This window comes from Eptesicus fuscus, chromosome 14, assembly GCF_027574615.1.
Source record: "Eptesicus fuscus isolate TK198812 chromosome 14, DD_ASM_mEF_20220401, whole genome shotgun sequence".
Taxonomy (NCBI): Eukaryota; Metazoa; Chordata; class Mammalia; order Chiroptera; family Vespertilionidae; genus Eptesicus; species Eptesicus fuscus.
The window spans coordinates 46,923,618-46,944,481 of NC_072486.1; the positions used below are offsets into that span (position 1 = coordinate 46,923,618).

General features: G+C 43.4%; 1 protein-coding gene across 1 annotated transcript in view; it reads left to right on the forward strand.

Annotated features, from left to right (window-relative positions):
* The first annotated feature begins 1,737 nt into the window (after positions 1 to 1,737).
* Positions 1,738 to 20,864, forward strand: part of HECW1 (HECT, C2 and WW domain containing E3 ubiquitin protein ligase 1) — a 150,355-nt gene continuing 131,228 nt past the window's right edge. The window contains exon 1 of the mRNA XM_054726142.1: positions 1,738 to 1,754. The gene's annotated coding sequence lies outside the window, so the exon portion shown is untranslated. The remainder of the gene's footprint in view (positions 1,755 to 20,864) is intronic.

Consider the following 20,864-nt stretch of genomic DNA (forward strand, 5'->3'; position numbering starts at 1 on the left):
ATATTGGGAGCTGGATAAATATGATTCATGCATGGGTGGCTTTAAAATTCATGGCAAATCTTTTCATTTCTCCACCAAATTCACCTCATTTTAAGTTAGGGCAGCTGAAGTCTGTTCCCTTTGGATTCGAGGTCTTCTACTGGCAATGTGACCTTAAGGGAATTACACAACCCTGTGTAGCCTGGGTTTTCTTCTCTGTGAAATATGATGATGCTACCCAGACTGCAGAGGGAACGTGAGTGTGAGGAATAAATAAGTCAGTAAGGGCGGAGCTACCTTCACATCTTCCAAGCTTTCCACTGGTTTTGGTTGTGAGAGAGAAAGCGATGCCAAGAGGCTGTTCAGTGAAATAAGTTCCACTGAGGAGCAGCCATCTTACAGAGTTTGGAGGTGGGAGAGGCAAGAGGAGATGTGGTTTGGGGAGGTCCGTGCTCTGGTCTTAAGTACAGAGTCTGGAGGCAGGGCCAACCCTGCTTATTCTAGAGGAGTCCTGCATTTGCGGGATGGGAAAAATGGCCACTCAGGGTGTGAATAATGTCTTATGTAGGGAGTGCTGGGCAGGAGAGTGGCAAAAAATAAATAAGCATTGTGAAGGACGCAAGTAGGTCATAGAATCTCAGACTACAGAATGTGCTCGAAACCACTGCATCTTAGGTGAACACCTACAGGCCAAGTATAGACCCAGTGCACTTAGATTTACATATATGGAGTAGCTAGCAACCGACAGTGACCAACATTTCAGTTCTGTTGGCATCTCGATGGGCTGTTCAAAGAGGGTGTAGTCTCTGCTTCCAGTTCTAGCATTCTGACACTACGTGCCGTTTAATATAAAACCCGGGTTGAAATCCAGGCTTGCCCAACTATAGATTTTCGGGGAAGATTTTCCTCCTTTGCATTTGTAACGATGATGTTCTTTTCGTGTGTTTGTGGTGCAAGTACTAGACAGTTTCTGGACATGTGTTCTGTGAATGTGCGTAACTGTGCATTATTTAAGTGGGTAACGTGTGTACACGAACACCTGTTATAGGGTACCTACTGAGGTGTCTGTACCACATCCTTTCTCAACACACTGGCTGTACTTACACAGAAGAGCCAATGGGCTCTGAGCTGGTGCTGGATATGCCCAGTGTCCGTTCTGGGTGTTGGAAGGATAGGGCCCCGGGTAACAAGAATATATATATATACATACTTTGAATAATTATAAAGGCAGTGTTTATTAAAGTACATTTTATTTTCAAAGCTGAGCTATCAGCTGTAAAGTGTGTAGACATTTTTGGGGGGACACCATATATATATACCTACGGGGGAGGGGGTAGGAGGGGGGAGGGTGGTGGTGCTGGCGCTGAGGCCGTAGGGCGGGGCAGCGCTAAAGAGAGCCAGCGCTGCTAGTGGCTGCTGCTGGAATCCGGTACCCACCGAGGAGCAGGCGAGGCGGGAGGGGTGCGGGCGGGAGGATGAATCGATGAAGCGTGCTGCGTTACAGTGCATCAGGCGCCGCTGTGGGAGCCGAACACGGTGCGTCTCTGACCCCGCCGGCCCGCCCCTGCCGCACTCACTCGCCGAGCCCGGGCCGCTCCGCGGAGCGCTGGCCGCCGCTGGTCCGGGGCAGCCGCAGCGCGGCGAGAGCGGGTGGGCGCCCGGTGCGTCCCGCAGGTCCCCGAGGCCCGGCGAGCCCTGCAGGGCACATGTGCCCCCCCGGCTCTCATCTGCGCGCTGACGGGAGCATGATTTGTGCCCGGGCCGGGGCTGCCAAGGTAAGCGGGCGCTTTTCAGGGGCTCTGCTTGCCGCCCCTTCCCCTGCCCTTCTCTGGGCGGCTTCGCCGCTGCTGGCGAGGCCCCGGCAGCGCCCTCCTTCCCCAGCACCCGGGATCCACCCTCCTCCCCACCTTCTCGCTTCTCCGGGGAGGTTCGATGGTCAGCCTGGGGCGCGCCGCCGCCGGGCCCCGGCAGGCATTCGCGGGCGTGGATCCGAGCTCGAGTGCCACCGGCACACCCGGCCCTCCTGGGAGGTGAGGCTCCGAGAGAAACAAAGAAACCCCCCAGCGGGTTCGCGGCGGCTCCCCCGCCCCGGCCCTCCCGGTGAGAAAGAGGTGTCGGTGAGGGGGCGGAGAGACCTACGTAATCCCCTTCTCAGCCCACACCCACCCCGAGCCAGAGCTCTGGGTAGCGGCTTCGCCCTGGGCTCCCGTTAGGTAATCGTGTCCCTTGCAACGCCCAGGGAGAGCTGAGCGGGCGCCCACGGCCCCCCGTACGGACTCGAGAATGCTCGCCCAGGGGGCAGGGGGCAGGTGCGGCCCTGGCTCCTTTGGGTGGTGGCGGGCGCGGAGACGCGCGGGGCGGGCGCTCCTCCAGCGCCTCCCCGTGCCCGGCCGGCTGCGCGGCTCGGCGGATCCCGCTACCTGAGTTTTAACCGGGGCAGCCGGTCCTGTCACCTGCGGTATTGCGACCTGCGCACGGGCAGAGAGGAGCCGCGGGGGGAAATGCGCCTGGTCCATCCATTTGTAGCTGAAGGTGCGCTTCTTTTTTTAATCCCCGCATCCCGGGTCTAGGACAATGCAGCACGCTTCGGGGGCTCCAACAGTGTGGTCCCCCCACCCCGCCCTCATCCAGTGCCTTCCGCTTGGCCTCTTGGCGGGGCGTGGGTGCGTGGGCTGGCGGTGTGTTTCGCACGCAGAGGCCGGACACCATAACTTCCCTGCCGAATTTCAGCGCGAGGCGGGAGCTGGCAGGGACTCAGGCTGCGGCGATGTCGTGGGGCTCCCTGTGGTTCCAGGCACAGCCTGCCTCGGTCTGCACCGGGCAGACACCAGCTCGCCCCGGGTGCTTTTCCTGGTTGCGGAAGATATTATCTGACGTTGCTGTAGTTATTATTATTATTATTATTATTATTATTATTATTATTATTTTTGTGCTTACTTTTCTTGGGATCCGCAGTGGTGCAATTCTCCCCTTGTGTTTATTTTTTTCTCTTTGGAAAGATAACAAGGCCGTCTTCAGCAGAAATGGATGTAGGAAGATCAGCACGGTTCAAAGGCTAAGGGAGGCATCTTTTCTCTTTTCCTGGTATTTCAGTGCGATGTAGGAGGGCAGATATTTTTATGACGGGAAATCCACGGGAACAGGCCAGCCGTCAAAGACCCAAGAAGTGTCATTGTCCAAGACCGCACAAAGCAGGTAGCCATATCTGCGTCTCTCATCAGTGGGCTCGCTCGGCTTTGGCTATTGCAGCCATTCGTTCTAGATCACGGATTCATTTTGAAAATGTGTGTTGTGCACTAAGAAGGGATTAGAGTCCACACGCCTGCCCCGGTGTGACGTGTGTTATCTGATTGGTAGAGAAAGAGTGTGTGGCAGAATTCCCTGGTGCCCCTTCTTTCTCTCTGCTGCCTCCTCTGGAATGTGGCACCGAAGAAGAAATGGAGCCCGCTTTTTCATTCCTAGACCTGCAGGACTTCCGAGTGTTTAATGTAATAAAGCATGTTCTGACTAATTCTGGGATCCCAGTCCAGTGCCGTGGGCAGCTTTGTGAAAGGACAGTTCTGTTTTTGTCTGGGGTAGTTATTTCACAGAGGCAAATTGCTTAAGTTTGTTCGGATTGTGTACGTTATTGGCGTGGTGGGGAGATCCCATCCCGAGCCAGAACAGTCTGTAAATGCATCAGCACAGAGGGACTGCCGCTGCTGTGATCTCTTTGCCTAGCGACATTTGATCCCTTTTAAAGGTGGGTGTTTTAAAAGATGACTTCAAGCTTTACCTTCTCTGATGTTTGCATCGGATCTGACTGTTCATCTAGGAAATGCTACCAGACCAGATGTGACCATGGAAAGACAAGCCTCCTCAGCCCCTTCCTTATGGGTAAAGTGAGGAAGCCGGGCTAGCTGTGGTTCCTCCCAGTTCCAACACTGTGTGATAACGGTAGAAGAGTAAGAGAAGTTACCCAGGTTAGCAAAGCAAAGGATTATAGCCCAAACTGTGTGAGCAAAGCAGGGATTGATTCCTGGATTTATGGCTTGCTTTTATACCTGCAGGGTGTTGTTGTTTTTAACCACAGTATCTGCATTTTTCTCATAAACTAAAATTAGGCAACAACTAAAACGGGTCATTTTTTAAAATCCACTATAGCAAAAATATTTTGTGCAGTTGAAGGGGAGAGAAGAATGTTGAATTCATAGGATAACAGGTTTTCTCTTTATTTGTGGATTAGTTATTTATTCCAGCCCTGTCATTTGTGGATAATTGAGACTGTAGCTTATTTCCAATGATTTTTGTTTTGAACAAATTGGCAATAGCATAACTTACTTTCTCTGATAGAATTTGGTGTTGCTCATAAAACTTGTTAGCTGTTTGGCTTGTTATAAAATCGAGTGAGCCAACAATTATTCTATAGGCAAGCCAAGTGTTTTCTTCACATGCTTATACTAATTTGTACAATTTAGGGATAGTTGAGATATTTGATCATTGTTTTATGCTTATGCACACAACTTTCCACAGTAGTGTGCTACTTTTTTAAAAAGTTACAATCAAAATAACTTCCTGAAATAATAGTACCTGTCAGCATAATAAATCGCTCTCCCTCCAATTTCCCCATAAGCCTTTTGTCCATCCCACTAAGGCAGCACTTACCATATTGCAATTACATTAGTTGTGAATGGCCCACAGTGTCCTTGTCTTACAAACAGTGTATCTTGAGGACAAGGACATTGTTAAATTTATCTCTCATCTCTTCAGCACCTTGAACTTTGCCCAGTCCATAGTCTGCTCTTAGGGTTGTTGACTGAGTGGATTTCAGGTCATAAAAATATCATCTACTTGTTTAAGCAGGAAATAGGTGGGAATTCTTCCCTTTGTGAATCAGATGAGCAAACCAACGAGGTTATTTAAGATGCTGAGGAGAACCAGCAAGCTGGGACTCAAATCCGGGCTTTCCACTCTACTGCTTCTAAGAGAGGCTGCACCACAGCCACAGTAGAAAATGAGGTAGACAGCAAGTTCAAATGCTTCAGGTTTGGGTCTTTTGTTTTTCACGTGGATGACTTATATTGTCCATTCTGACAAAATCAGTCTGATACTGCTTTGTTCTGTCTTGCTGTAGCCTTTGAAGGAAACTTGTTCTGTCCAAGCCCTCTGTCTCTTAAGTGGCACTTAAACGGAAAGCGTGAGAGCCCTCCTGCCCTCCTCCTCCTCCTCCCCAAATGCTTCTGAAACAACCCAGCAGTTCCATTGATTCGGCCATCATTCCTGGCCCGCTCACCCCAACAGAGTTGCCCAACAGGCAAATTTCTGTGCTAACAGGTGTTACTTATTGATAAAGCAACCCCTGCTTCTCTCCCATCACCTTCTTCCTCTCCATCTTACAAAACAGAACAGGTGGCCGTTAGGAAACCAGGAAGTACAGTGCTCATATGCCCTTTCTGTAATGCAGCCCTGGGCATGTTTGATGTCTATGGCCTTTTAGAGGAAACAGTGTGAAAGGTTTGGTGTGGCTTTTTTCAAGTCCCTTTTCCTCCCTCAGGTTTAATTTCTTCTTCTTTAAAAGTAGGGAGCTGAACCAGGTAATCCCAAAGGTCACTTCTGCCACCATGATTCTGTGATTATTTTTGTTGGTTTATTCAATTGAGCTAATTAGGGGGGGGGGGGAAATATCAGTGATAATTTAACTTGACTATATATATGTATATATAGTAGAACTATTTAAGGCTCTCTGTGTCAGGCCCTGGGTTATCTAATAATCACTTTGGGTCCTCTGTCAATGCTATTCTCTACAAATGTAGTAATTTTTTCTTATTTGTAAAACTAGATTTACTGTATTGAAGGAAAAGGTTTGTGGCATTTCCTGTTCCAAGAAGTATACAGTCCTCAAGTCCTATATAAAATGTTTAGAACTTTAGGGTTTGATAGTCAAGGTTCCAATACCTGTAGTAAAGCAGTTTTATTTTCACCATGTGTGTGTTTCATGGCTGAATAACTTGCAGCCAAAAGTGTTCCCTGAGATTCATCCAACCATGTCTCTTTCCATTTATTGCTGCTTCCTCTCTTTGCTTTTCCCTCCCTCCCTCATTAGCTCCATGGACCTCCTATCACATTTCACAAAATATATGCCACTAATACCATTGCCCACCTCCCTCACCTTCACCATGTCCCTCCAAATGCAGGAGTCGGAGCCTCATAATCTTCCTACTTGTCTCAACCTTTTCTATACCCTTCATGAGTATTGCTTCTCAAGTTTGAATATGAGGATTAGAGGCAGACTAGTTCATCTGTTTTTGTATTTCTCATGGAATACATGAAATTATCAGAGCAGTTATCAGATCAATTTTGTTAGAATGGACAATATAAGTAATTCAAGTAAAAAACAAGGTATTTGTGTCTTAAAATCTCTTTCAATACTTTAGGAAACAAAGAAACATATAGATAGTGTATATATATATATATATATATATATATATATATCATACTATAATATTTGGATGTGTGGGTATTGGTAAGTGGTTGTTATCTTCTGTGACACAGTCACTGTAGGGAAATAAGTGGTAGGTGCAGGATGTTACTGTTTATTGGACCACTGGAAAAAATATCTGGATTTCCATAGCAACAAGTGATGTGTGCTGTTCACATTATTAATTAGTAACCCTCACTTTATTGTCTCAAAGCTTGATGCACACAGAGGATGAAAAATAAGGATATAGTGTATAGACAGGCTCTTCTCATACTATCAGGCATTTATTGCATTGCAGTATTTTGGGTAGAATTCAGTGGATGGAACTTAAAGCTGGTTTTGGAGTTGGGGGAGGTGGGAAGAGCTGGAAAGAGAAGCCATCTGTGCCCATGATGGAGATGCTGTCATGTAGACTTCATTTGGGGTCCCTTTTATATTTTTAGTGGAACAGATTTTTCTTTTCACACTTTCTAGATCTATTTGTATTGCACAGATGTCAGGGAAATATTGTGTGTGTGAAAGAGGAAAAAAAAAAAAAGACCAAAATTCACATTCATGGCCAGGGATTGTAATTTAAGCATGTTGCCCTTAAATTGACACCCATTTAACTTGCACAAATGTGCCTTGCTTTTGCTTTCCGGGTATAAGTCACAGCAATTTGAGAAAGAGAAATCTCAGTCCTGCACATTATTGACATTCATGGATTCAGGTTAAGAAGGTGAAAAAAAAAAAAAGATGGGAAGACTAGAATTAGGCACTGTAGATCTTGCTAATGGAACCCATCAGTCAGTCATCATTTTCCTTCCTATAATAAGTACACTGACCAGGTGAAAAAACTACAGGATACATCAATAGATTTTTATCATTCAAAGGACTTGTCTTTTTCTTTACAATTAGTCATAATTCCTTTTACTATTAAAACTTAAAACTACCTAATTAACAAGTTTGCCCCCTCTTTTTTGAGCACAAGTTATTTTTGTGAAAATAATCCTTTTGAAGTTGAGAAAAAAATAATTTAGAGGGTTGTCCATGCCATTTCCCCCTCCATCTCCTCAGTGTCGCCTCCTGTGCCCACAGGACCTGTGTGTAAAGGGGATGGCAGGAGGGAAACTGTTGGCACACAAATGCACTGTAACATATTACACTTTATAGACCCGCTGACCCTACACCCCCACAGCACTGATGTTTTGTTTCCTTTTATAAAACACACCTCGAAAAGTTGTTTACACTGGCTTTCTCCACTCTCCATCTCAGCCTGTAAAGACACATTTTATCAGGTAATGTTTGATTTAGACAAACAATACATTTAACATAAATGTAAATTATGGGGCGGGGTGGGGTGGGGAGGGGGGAATGCTTGCCATATAGCCTGAGACCAAAAAAAAGCATCAGTTCATTTTTAAGGTCTCTTTGTGCTCCTGCCTCATCTCTCCTTCTGGCTCTCTGAGAGCACCCTGCTTAGGTTCCTGTCCCCACCTGTCCCTTCCACTGTACCTGGAAGGTCACCAGTGGCCTCTTCCTTGTCAAATACAAGGTCAGTCTCTATCCTCAGCAGCACTTCACCTTGTGCACCACTTCCTCTTTCTCAAGCTCCTGGCTTCTAGGACCCCAGATTCTCCTGGTCTTCCTGCCGCCTCCCTCCTTCCTCTTCCTCAGGCTGTCCTGATGGCGCCTGCATGTTTATCCCTGCTAACCTCTACTGAATTTTGATCTCTACATGATGGAATTCTGTAGGGCTTGGCTTTCAGATCTCTTCTCCTCTTATCTACATCCCTGCCTTTGGTATAATACTGCATTCATGCTGATGATCCCAAGTTGATTTCACCAATCTTGACTCATTCCCAGAACACCAGACGTAAATATGCCACTGCCAGCACCTTCCCTTGAATGCCACGTCATCTTAAATTTATATGTGGAAGCCCTCTCTCCCCCAATTTTTACTCCCCAAACCAGTTGCTCAGCCAAATGCTTTTGTGTCCCCTGATTTCTCTCTGACCCAAATCTAGCTTTCAGAAAATTGTTCTCCCTTCCTCTCGCCCCTTCCATCCAGCACGACCACAGATAAATAAGTTACCATGATTTTGCACTTGATTTTTAGCTAGTGTCTTGTATTTCTTGCCCATCTGCAATCTATTCTCTATACAACAGTCCAAAAGATCATTAATTCATTCAACAAATATTGACTAAGTATCTGCTATGTGTCAGGTATATCTTAGGTGTTGGCATGTAGCATAAATACACTGTACCATAGTCACATTACCTATTATGTCTTTGCCCACAATCCTTCAGTGTTTCCATCCTGCTCAGAATGAAATCCAAACTCCTCATTTGGCTACAAGGTTCTGCATAACCGGGCCTCCGGCTCCTGCCTCATCATTCTCCTTTCCCTGCTCACCGGCTCCCAGTCCTCAATCTCCTTCCTCTTCCTAGAAGATGCCAAGTGCGCTCTCATCTCACATGCTGTTCCCTTGATCTGGGGGATGTCTCCTCGCTACAGGCAAGTTCCTCCCTTGGCTAATGAGATATCACACCTTCATAAAGGCTCTCCCTGATACCCCATTTACACTGCGCTCTTTTCCATTTACCTAATTTCTTTTGTCTTCACACCACTTAGCACCACCTGATTTGTTATATATATGTTCTTGCTTATGTGTCTGTTTTCTGTCTCCCCTTCTAACTTACAAACACACTAGAGCAGGGACCTGTTTATTTGCTCAGTGCCTGGGACATAATAGACACACTCTTTATGAGATCAAATTCCTTTAGAATCTGCTGGGTTAGAGTGTGGATGGTATTTTTAGGTCTCTGGATCCTCTAAGAATACTCTTTTTCTTTTCCATAAATCATTTTTCCTACTTCTTGTGGTGGGGGTTGAGAGTCTTTAGTTAGTACCGATTCTGTTATTCTGCTTGAGCATTTAGTTAGAACCAATTCTGTTACTTATCCTGGCTGCGTTTTCTAACACTTAAAGTTGGAGTTTGTCCTGGCTTCCTTTTCAGCACCCAGCAAGCAGCATTTGGTCACTCAATTATTAGTGTTTGCCACGACGAAGTAACCGATTGAACTAAAGCCAACCCGCGGTCACTCAATTATTGTTAAATTGAATCACTTACTTGTTGTTGTTGCCAGAACGTGATAAAATTGTTGTCTGCCCTCCTGTCACTACCTCCGCTGGGCCACATTGACTTTGTCATCTTGAATGTGAGCATGTCATTCCTGAGTTCAAAACCCTTGGAAGCTGCCACAGTCTACACAATGAAGAACCAACTACCCAGGCTGGCCTGGCAGGCCTGTGCGGCTGTAGACAGACATGCCCCCAGAATGCTCCAGTGACCTCTGCTAGAGTCAAGTGAATCTTTTTTTTCCAAACACGCTCTGTGTGCTGGCTTACAATTGTGTATTTTTTCCTTGTTCTGTATCCTACTCTTCAGTCCCCTACCCATCTGTAAATTTCTTCATTTTAAAGATCTAGCTTAAATCTCACCTCCAAGCAGAAGCCCTCACTCAGTTTCCCAATAAAAAGATATGATTCTTCCCCCCACTGAGTTCCCTGTGATAGGTATCATTGCATGTCCTTACTAACTGTTCTGCCTTTCAACCCCCCTTTATATGATGAGCTGGCTCCCCAAGGTTAAGGGCTGTGTCACATTTATCTTAGTATCCTGAAGACATTTGTCCCATTATCTGCCACTGCAGATATTTCTCTGAATCTTAAGTGAATAAGTGACCGAAGGAAAAACCCAAGAGTCGATAAGGTCTGCATTTTATTGCTTCTAGATTGGCTTTATGCACAATGTATGCCTCCATGAAATGCATGTCATAAGGATGGGTAGAAAGTTGGGAGAGGCAAGCGCCACCAAGAACAGAATTTCTACGTGCCTTGTTAAGAGGATTCTACTGAGTGCTAAGAACAGGGCTCAGGCCCAAACCGGTTTGGCTCTGGATAGAGCGTCGGCCTGCGGACTGAAAGGTCCCAGGTTTGATTCCGGTCAAGGGCATGTACCTTGGTTGCGGGCACATCCCCAGTAGGGGGTGTGCAGGAGGCAGCTGGTCGATGTCTCTCTCATAGATGTTTCTAGCTTTCTATCCCTCTCCCTTCCTCTCTGTAAAAAATCAATAAAATATATTTTTTTTAAAAATGCCAAAACCGGTTTGGCTCAGTGGATAGAGCATCGGCCTGTGGACTGAAGGGTCCCAGGTTCGATTCCGGTCAAGGGCACGTACATTGGTTGCAGGCACATCCCCATTTGGGGGTGTGCAGGAGGCAGCTGATCGATGTTTCTCTCTCATCGATGTTTCTAGCTCTCTATCCCTCTCCCTTCCTCTCTGTAAAAAATCAATAAAATATATATTTTTTAAAAGAACAAGGCTCAGTAATAGAATTCAGTAACTATTTAAAGACAGAAGGCAGTTTATAGTTGAATAATATCTTAAATTTCTAATATCCTTGTAATATATTCTTAGTGAGAAAATTTCTCATTAAGGGGACTGAAGAGGCTTTCTTTCCTGAAAACACACAGTTAGACATGGAGCCTGTCTTTGCCCTGCTTTCCTGCCCTGCCATGAATAATGCAAATATATAGAAACTAGAGGCCCAATGCACGAAAATTCGTGCAAGAGTAGGCCTTCCTTCCCCCAGCTGCCAGCGCTGCTTCGCTCCGGCCCCAGCTTTGCCCGGAAGGACATCCAGAATGATGCCCGGAAGGACAGTTTGTCTAATTAGCATACTACCTTTTTATTATTATAGATATATATTTATAAATATACGATATATAAATACATATGTATATATATGTATTTTTAAAATTCTGGTTTACTATCCTATCTAATAAAAGAGTAATATACAAATTGACCATCACTCCAACACACAAGATGGCTGCCCCCATGTGGTCAAAGATGGTTGCCTTATGTGGACACAAGATGGCCACCACAAGATGGCCAGCAGGGGAGGGCAGTTGGGAGGGATCAGGCCTGCAAGGGAGGGCAGTTGTGGGCAATCAGGCCAGCAGGGAAGGGCAGTTGTGGGGGGGCACCAGGCCGGCAGAGGAGGGAAGTTGGGGGCGACCAGGACTACAGGGAAGGGCAGTTGGGGGAGACCCAGGCTTGCAGGGGAGAGCAGTTGGGCGGGACCAGGCCTGCAGGGGAGGGCAGTTAGGGGTGACCGGGTCTGCAGGGGAGGGCAGTTAGGGGCAAACAGGCTGGCAGGGGAGCAGTTAGGCATCAATCAGGCTGGCAGGGGAGTGGTAGGGGGTGATCAGGCTGGCAGGCAGAAGCAGTTAAGGGCAATCAGTAAGGCAGGCAGGCGAGCAGTTGGGAGCCAGCAGTCCTGAGATCGGGCCTAAATGGGCAGTAGGACATCCCTCGAGGGGTCCCAGATTGGAGAGGGTGCAGGCTGGGCTGAGGGACACCCCCCCACCATGCACGAATTTTGTGCACTGGGCCTCTAGTTTTCAAATAATTTTTCAATTGCTTATTCATTTAGAAGGCATTTCTTGAGCTTCTATTATGTGACAAGTATTTATGTTTGTTTGCATGTGGGAGTTTTCCATCTAGACAAAATCTACTTATAGTTTAATATGAAAATGTGCAAAAGTTACATCAGAATTAAATACCTGCTGTGGATAAACATCTAATTTGAGAAGACAAATTGATAAAAGCCCTGTGAGCGTGATTATTTCATTTTTCATATTATTAATGGAGCATCTATTATATACCAGACACTGGGTTGGAAACTGGGTTATCATGGTGAATGGAAATACAGCCACATTCCTTGTCTTGAGTGAGGTCCTCAAATTTATAATATTGCTTTCTGGGAAGCTACTCATAGTTTAGTCATTAAACAGAATATTACGCTTGTGAGGGACTTAGAAACCATTGTGATATTTTTCTATTAAATTTATTTTATTAGCCCTAACTGGTTTGGCTCAGTGAATAGAGCATCGGCCTGCGGACTGAAGGGTCCCAGGTTCGATTCTGATCAAGGGCATGTGCCTTGGTTGTGGGCACATACCCAGTGGGGGGTGTGCAGGAGGCAGCTGATCGATGTTTCTCTCTCATTGATGTTTCTAACTCTCTATCCCTCTCCCTTCCTCTCTTTAAAAAATCAATAAAATATTAAAAATTTTTATTTTATTAAAATCTAATGCTGTCATCATAGTAGATTTTAGACATCTTGAGAGCCCATGGCTGTAGGAACATGCTCCCTTATGACTTGAAGCTTTGCCACACATTTCCTTTATTTTTCTTTTTTAAAATATTTTTTAATTGACTTCAGAGAGGATGAATGAGGGAGATGGAAGCATCAATGATGAGAGTCATTGATCGGCTACCTCTTGCACGCCCCCTACTGGGGATATACCTCACAACCTGGCATGTGCCTTGATCAGGAATCGAGCCAGTGACCTCCTGGTTCATAAGACGATGCTCAACTAATAAGCCACACTGGCTGGTCAAGGAGCACTTTCTTAATCTAAATATTCTACATGGATTTCTGTGAACAGTTGTATCAAGGGCATTCTGTAGCTCAGGCTTGCCATCTGCTTAGGACATACAAGCTCCTAGGACCAGGTGAAGTGAATGGCCTGCCTTGATGCCCATGGTTAGCAGGTGGACCAGGCCTGGGATGGAGACCACACAGGACACTGGGCCCCAGGATGCTCTCCTGTGGAATAGGCCTTCAAATGGGGTGGGCTGTGGGTGGGGAGAGGAGGCATAAAGACAGAAGACCAGACCCTTCCCTCTAGGGATCTGCATCCTACTCTGGGTTAAAAGGCATTTATGACGCTAACTTAGGATATTCTTAGTTTCCTGGAGAAAATATTGAATGAATCATTTCAGCTATATAGAGAAATTTGAGGGGTTCTGGCAAAAAAAAAAAAAAAAAGTAAACCCAAGTTGTATCTGTAGGTGTGGGAGTAATGAGGGAGGGTAGGAATTGGGTGAAAGAAGTGTCAAATCTAAGATAGGAAAATGTCATTCCATGGTCTACTCCCTTTTTCAAGTGTTCACTTGTTTCCACTGAACAATGTAACTGAAGCACTACTTTTATAAAAACATTAAACTTTGTGGTATAATTTTTTTCTTAATTTTTAGAACTCTGGCCTTTGAAATTTCACTTTAGAGACAAGTGTGAATGGCTTTGTGTTTACATTAGCACATCTTGGTATGCATTTGCAAATGGCTTTTGAGGGATACAGATATTTTATTTTTCAAATCTATTTTTTTCAAGTTGACATTAGCAGATGACTTCAGGCATTTTCCAGGCAATGAGCTCTGTGAGATTTGAGAATTAGTTGTCATTTATTGATTTATAGAATGCTGGCTGGGGAAGGAACCTAAGCTACGTTTCACTTAACCCCCTCATTTCCACATGGTGGAACAGCCATCTCCCAGGGTCTTGGCCTTACACTTGTTAAACCTAATGTGGGAAGCTGTCTCTCAATTACTGACTTGGCCTAAAGCTTTGCAGCACCCTTTGCTAGCTCATGTTAGGGCAGGACAGGAAACTTGGATGTGTTCTGGGTCTAGGCAGATGTTGGTTTCAGGGTTGGGCATGGGGAGGTGGGCACTTGTGACCAGGAGCTCCTGCTGGTCCTTAGTCAATTGTTGACATGTGGGAACATGACCCAAGGTTGCTAGCTAGCTCTTCTATTTATACTGGATGTTTAAGCGAAATTTTATGATTTTAAGGTGTTTTTTACTCATTCAATTTAATGATTTCACAATACTTTGGGGGGCCAAACCAGGCATAACTGTAGCTTCCAATTTGCAACTTCTGCTCTAGAAAAACTATGCTTTGAGTATTTCTAGGCTGGAAACAAAGGACCATGATCATGGCTTCACATAACTAAAATATGAAAGGTGACAGAGGGACTCGCTCCAAGTCTAGAATGAGAACTAGTGGGCAGAGGGTTTTGACACAATATTAAGTGTTTTCTCTTACTCGGAATGATTCAAGAGGAGTGAAGCATTGGTGTGCCAGTGGCCACTGCGCAGAGGTCACAGGCAAGGCCCTTGTTGGGGTGCTGAATGAGGCCTGGGGTACTGACATTTTCTATGACTCTTGGGTAATAAGCTCCAAGTTTGCTCTCCAACTTAGCTGTTCAGTGGTCCCGAGAGCCTCCCACTGCTTCACTATTCCATGGGAAATGGGTCAAAGCTTTCAGGACAAAATTCAGTGAGAGACAAGGTATACATATATAGCTTGCTCTCTCTCTCTCTCTCTCTCTCTCTCTCTCTCTCTCTCTCTCCCTCTCTTAATGTTTTTATTGATTTTTAGAGAGAGAGGAAGGAAAAAGGAGAGAGAGGCAGAAATATCAATGATGAGAGAAAATAAGCTGCCTCCTGCATGCCCCCCACTGGGAACTGAGCCCGAAACCCAGACACGTGCCCTGATGGGGAATTGAACTGTGACCTCCTGGTTCATAGGTCGATGCTCAACCACTGAGCCACACTGGCTAGACTCTCACTCTTTTTTCAATAAAAACTCATCAGCTTGATTCTTTCTTCCACTTTTTGTCTTCTTCCATAATTGTCCTATTTTCTTATGTCCATAAAGCATTGTGCAAAGCTTCTTTATCTTCTATATTCCCACCTCACCATTACAAAAATTTCTCTTTTCTTTATTTTTGCTACACCACCTTAAAACTTTTATTTTAAAAAAGTGTATATATTATCTTCTATAACAAGGGTCTACAAACAAAGGTTGGTTTGCCTCTTGTTTTTATAAAGTTTTATTAGAATGTAGTCACACCATCATTTACATATTCTCCATGCATGTCTGCTTTCAGGCTACAACAGCAGCGCTGAGTAGTTAAGACAAAGACCATACAGCCTGCACAACCTAAAATGTTTACTAATTGGCCCTTTACGAAAAAGTTTACTGACCCCTGCTGTATATGAAAATGGGTATATAAGATAGATAATTTGAAAACAAAAACATGTATAAAGAATAAAATAACAACCACCTATAATGACCAGAAGTAAGATTCATTGTCATCTTAATGCATTTCCTCTAAGCATATATACAGTATAATACTGGAGTCATACCATAAATACAACAATGTATCCAATTATTTTCTTGTCATACAATTTTTATATTATTTTAGTTGGCTATATGAAAATCTTTATATAATAGTCCATGTACATGTATGTATCTATTATGTGTTGGTTCTTTATGTGGCACTTTGCTACATATTTTACATATAAAATTTTATTTAATCTTTCTAAGCTTATGTGGGAAGTATTATTAACTCCATTTTATGGATGGGAACACTGAGACCTGATGTGTTTTTGTGACTTGACCAGCTCACACAGCTAGGCTATCTGACAATCAACCTGGCAGCTTCAGCCATTCACCTATTATAGGGCACTGAAGTTAAGTTTACCTTTTTTTTTTTTTCTTTGCATGGACTGGATATTAGAAATATTGCATTGACAAATACCAATGTACACAACTCACTGACTGCATTTCTCATTATTCCCAAAGAAATGATTCCCAAAAGCAGAACTAATGAATGCTAAAGATACATTGAGGTTTCTTCAAACACATTAAAGCTGTGTGTTTTTTTTTGCTCTTCGGGAAAGTTATAACTATATGCCATATACCACCAGTTGATCAATACTGAATACTATGACTTAGTCATTCTGCTCTTGCTCTTTGTCTAGAGAGGAGGCTGATTCTTTGTAGGTAGTGTGGCCAGGTGACTTCTCTGAGAGTGACTTTTGAGAAAGATGTTTTCTGGATGGAAAGGGACAGGCTCGGTTGGCACAAAAGGCTCTGCCATTTGCCCTTCCACTTCTCCCAGACATCTGTGACTGAGGATGGAAAGCTGCAGGCTGAGAATGGCAGGCAAAGGGAAAGGTAGCCTGGAGGCCTCTGGGCCTGCTGCATTGCCTGGGAAGAGTACCCTGATTTAGCGGAGCCTCGGGTGCGAGGGGACTGATACCCAGGCGGATGTAATCTTTGTCCCAGCAGAGAGACAAAGAAAGTGAAGCTCTGGTTCTACAAATTCTCTGTGCCTGTATTTTCCAACATTTTCTCTCCAGGTAAAGTCTTGGTGTTTCTCTTTCCAAACTGTATGAAAATGTTTTAAAATATGGTTTTTTATTGATTTCAGAGAGGAAGGGAGAGGGAGAGAGAGATAGAATCATCAATGATGAGAGAGAATCATTGATCAGCTGCCTCCTGCATGCCCCACACTGGGGATCAAGCCCACAATCCAGGCATGTGCCCTGACTGGGAATCGAACCATGACCTCCTGATTCATAGGTTGGCGCTCAACCACTGAACCATGCTGGCTGGGTTTTTTGAGATATTTATATATCATAGACATTAACTGTATCACATTTGATGTGGATATAACGTCGTTTAATTTTATTTATGATGAACTATTGGTTAAGAAGGTAATCTTCAGAGATCTCCATCAAAAGGTACAGTTTGTTTTCACAATTAGTAATAGGGAGAAATTCTTATTCCCCAATAATTTTTTCTTTAATTGTTCTGTCATCCAGTGGATCCTTCCCTGAAACCATTATTACATTGGGAATTGCCAGCCCAAGGAGGGGTCTTCTGGCAGAGTGGAGAGGAGATGCACCCTGTCAGGAGGGAAGCTCTGAGACAGACCCTTGGGGTGCCCTTGTTATCAAGTCGGGCACGGACACCCTCCTCGAGCACCCAAATACCTCCTTATGTGGCTTCACAAAGCCTACCACCTGTTCCCAGTGCTGATCACAAAGAGTTGAAACATGAAGAATCTTTGCTAGGATCAGCTGCCATTTCTTACGACTCAGGCTGTTGGTCTTGTAACCATGCAGAAAACTTGGTTTCTTCAATCTGGCATTTTATTTTGATGTTTTGCCTTTGACTCAAACTAGCCTTACCGAGTGCCCTGACTCACCCACCTTCCTCTCTCTTGTTTAATCATTAAGCCTGCAGGACAATGAGGTTCTGGTCAACAACCAGTAGTCTTAGGAACAAGGTCCTGGGTCTATTGACTACTGAAACAAAAACAACCATCATATCTTGGTTTCAGTTGTATTTTAGCTCCAAAACCCAGGAAAGTGGAATCATTCCACAGAACAAATCCTTGCAGAAATGGACAGAACAACTCCATCACTGACATCAGGACTAGATGCAATGATTAATTACCCCTTACCCTAGCACCAACCAATTGGTAAGGCCAGTTTGAGTCAAAGGCAAAACATCAAAATAAAATGCCAGATTGAAGAAACCAAGTAGAGACCATTACCCAAACTCCATTAGTCACCACAACTAATTATTTTTTCCCTATAGAATCCATCCCTTGGAGGCCATCCAAGAATCAGGTCTTTGAGCATGAACGACTTGTGACTCCAGGCATAGTGTCATCTCCTTAATAAATTCTTACTTTTTTGGCTGCAAACTCCAGTTCTGTCTTATCGGGCTTTGATGCACACAGGCAAATGGACTCCTTCAGTCTGGTAACAGTCTTCACGGTGCTGGCGGACCATCTGCTCTTCTATCCAAAACCATCCTGCCTTCAGCTGGCTCTATGGCTGCTGCACTGGAAGGAAAAGCCATCCTGTAGGAGTGCTTCTCCCTGCACTCACCAGTGAATCCTCCCCCTTTTGCTAGTAATAGGGCTTGTGAGGAGTGGGTCGGGCCCAGCTGGCATGGCTCAGTGGTTGAGCGTCGACCTCTGAACCAGGAGGTCATGGTTCGATTCCCAGTTGGGGCACATGCTGTTGTGGGCTCCATCTCCAGTGTGGGGCGTGCAGGAGGCAGCCGATCAATGATTCTCTCTCATCATTGAGGTTTCTATCTCTCTCTCCCTTTCACTTCCTCTCTGGAAAACAAAAATAAAAAGAAGAAGAATGGGATGGCCACTCCACTTCAGCTCCTTGAGTGCACTCAGCTGGGAAGTACAGGGAGAGCTGCGAACGAGATGTGTGGTCACCTCGGGAGTTACTCCCTCTCCTCCCTAAAAACTATATGTAATACCTTAATCAATAAAGAAAATTAAAAAAACAACAACTATCACTTAAAAGCATACACACACACACACACACACACACACACACACAATAAACAAGTTTGGGAGATTCAGTGTTTGGCTATTAGAAGTGTTTGCTCCTGGGAAAGCCTAGATCTGGTTGACAGTTTAATGTTTTGTCACTTTATAACTCAAGAAAGATGCTTTTAATTTTAAACAAACTTCACCAACTTTCTAATCAAAGGACAACTTATTCATTTAAATATTGTAGACCTCACATCCCTTTGTGATTAGGTACACATGCTTCTCAACCTATGACGGCGTTTCATTTTGATATACGCATTATAAATGGAAAATATTCTAACTTGAAAAGTATTTAAATACATATAACCTACCAAACATCTTAGCCTAGCCTAACCTACCTTAAATGTGCTTAGAACACTTAGCCTACAGTTGGGAAAATCATCTAAACAAATCATATTTTATAATAAAGTGTTGAATATCATATAATTTTTGTAATCATAATTTGCTGGCTTCATGCTGGGCAATTATGTTGCATTTTATCTCAATATTAATTGCCCTACTCATCTTCTTCTCACCAGAAGCAGGATACAGGGATGTTTTGTAGACATGATGGGATGCGGGAACACAAAACACAATATCCAAAAAAATGCAGATACCATGAACACTATAGGATTGTAGGTACAGTTTGGTTACCCTCAAGATCTGGTGGCTGACTCGGAGCTGTGGCTTGCTGTCTAGTATCAACCACATATCACTAGCCCAGGAAAAGATCAAAATTTGAAATATGGTTTCTACTGAATGTGTATTACTTTCACACCATTGTAAATTTGAAAAATTGTAAATTGAACCATCATAAATAAGGACTGTCTGTATTAGTAACTTTGCCTTATCTAGCCCCGCTAATCCACAATGTAGATAGAGCAACATATGAAGAGCTTCAGTCATTTGAAGTGAGTGTTCAAGGACACTCTAAAGATTGGTTTATTTACCCTCGATTACCTGAGAAGGCATGGTCCCATAGCTACATGTGTGCAGTGTGACCTGTACTATTTCTTAAAAGGAAACCCCTGCTCTCCCATTCGTCAAGCCCTTGGTTTACCATCCATTGAAACCCAAAGAGTTCTCCCCTGAAGTCCTTAACCAATTTCAATCCAATTCCCTGCCCAGTTTAGAAGCAGGAAGGCCTTAGGTAAACTTTTCATCACTGAGTGAAAAAAATCTGTCAAAATAATATAACATTGTTTAAACTTTTTGTTCTTTTTAAATAATATTTTCTCTGTATATAGATATCTATATTTATTATAGAAAATTTAGAAAAAGAAGACCTTAGTGTTATTTCTATCACTCTATGAATAAACATGCATATATTTTAACCTTTGTAATTCATTTTTCTTATATTTATTGTGATAACATCTTCAAATAATTACTGATTATTTTGACACAGTTTTGTTGGTTCTTAGATCTAGATACCTTCCAATTTATTTAACCAAACTCCTTGTTGGGCATTTATATTCTTACCAATTTTCACTGCTCTATTAATGATAAAGTAATCTAGATAAATCTTTGTGCCATCTGTTGTTAAATATGTGACCTTTTGTGTCTGGCCTTTTGAGTTTTATCCATGTCATAGCATGTATTAGTACTTCATTTCTTTTTATGGCTGAATGATACTTTATTGTCTGTGCCTATCCAAATGTATTTATCCATTTATCAGTCAATAAATATTTAGGCTGTTTCTACCACTTTTTGGCTATTGTAAATAATGCTTCTATGAGCATGTATATGTTTGTTTTCACTTCTTTGGGAATATAAATCTAGGAGTGGAATTGCTGGATCCTATTGTAATTCTGTTTAACTTTTTGAAGGATTGTAGCATTTTTTAAAATAGATTTTTAATTTTACAATAGTTTGAGATTTACAAAAATATCGAGACAGTATTATACCCAGTTTCCTCTTCTGTTAACATCTAAAATTAATTAGTAAACTTGTTAAAATTAATGATCTAATATTTATACAATATTATTAAGCAAAGTCCATACTTTCAGATTTAATCTTTATCCAATATCTTTTTTCCACAAGGATTTCATCCAATATGCCAAGTTAAATGTACTTGTATATGTCTTCTCTGATTTCTCTTGGCTGTGACAGTTTTTCAGACTTTCCTTGGTTTTGATGACCTTTTCTCATGATTAGAGTTACATGTTTTCAGGAGGGAAACCACAGAGGTAAAGCACCATTTTCATCACCTCAAATCAAGGGTTCATGCTATCAGTATGACTTGTCACTGTTGTTGATCTTCTCTCTTTTTTAAATATGCTTTTATTGACTTCAGAGAAAGGAAGGGAGAGGGAGGGAGAGATAGGAGCATCAATGAGAGAGAATCATTGATCAACTGCCTCTTTAATGTCCCCTACTGGAGATCGAGCCCACAA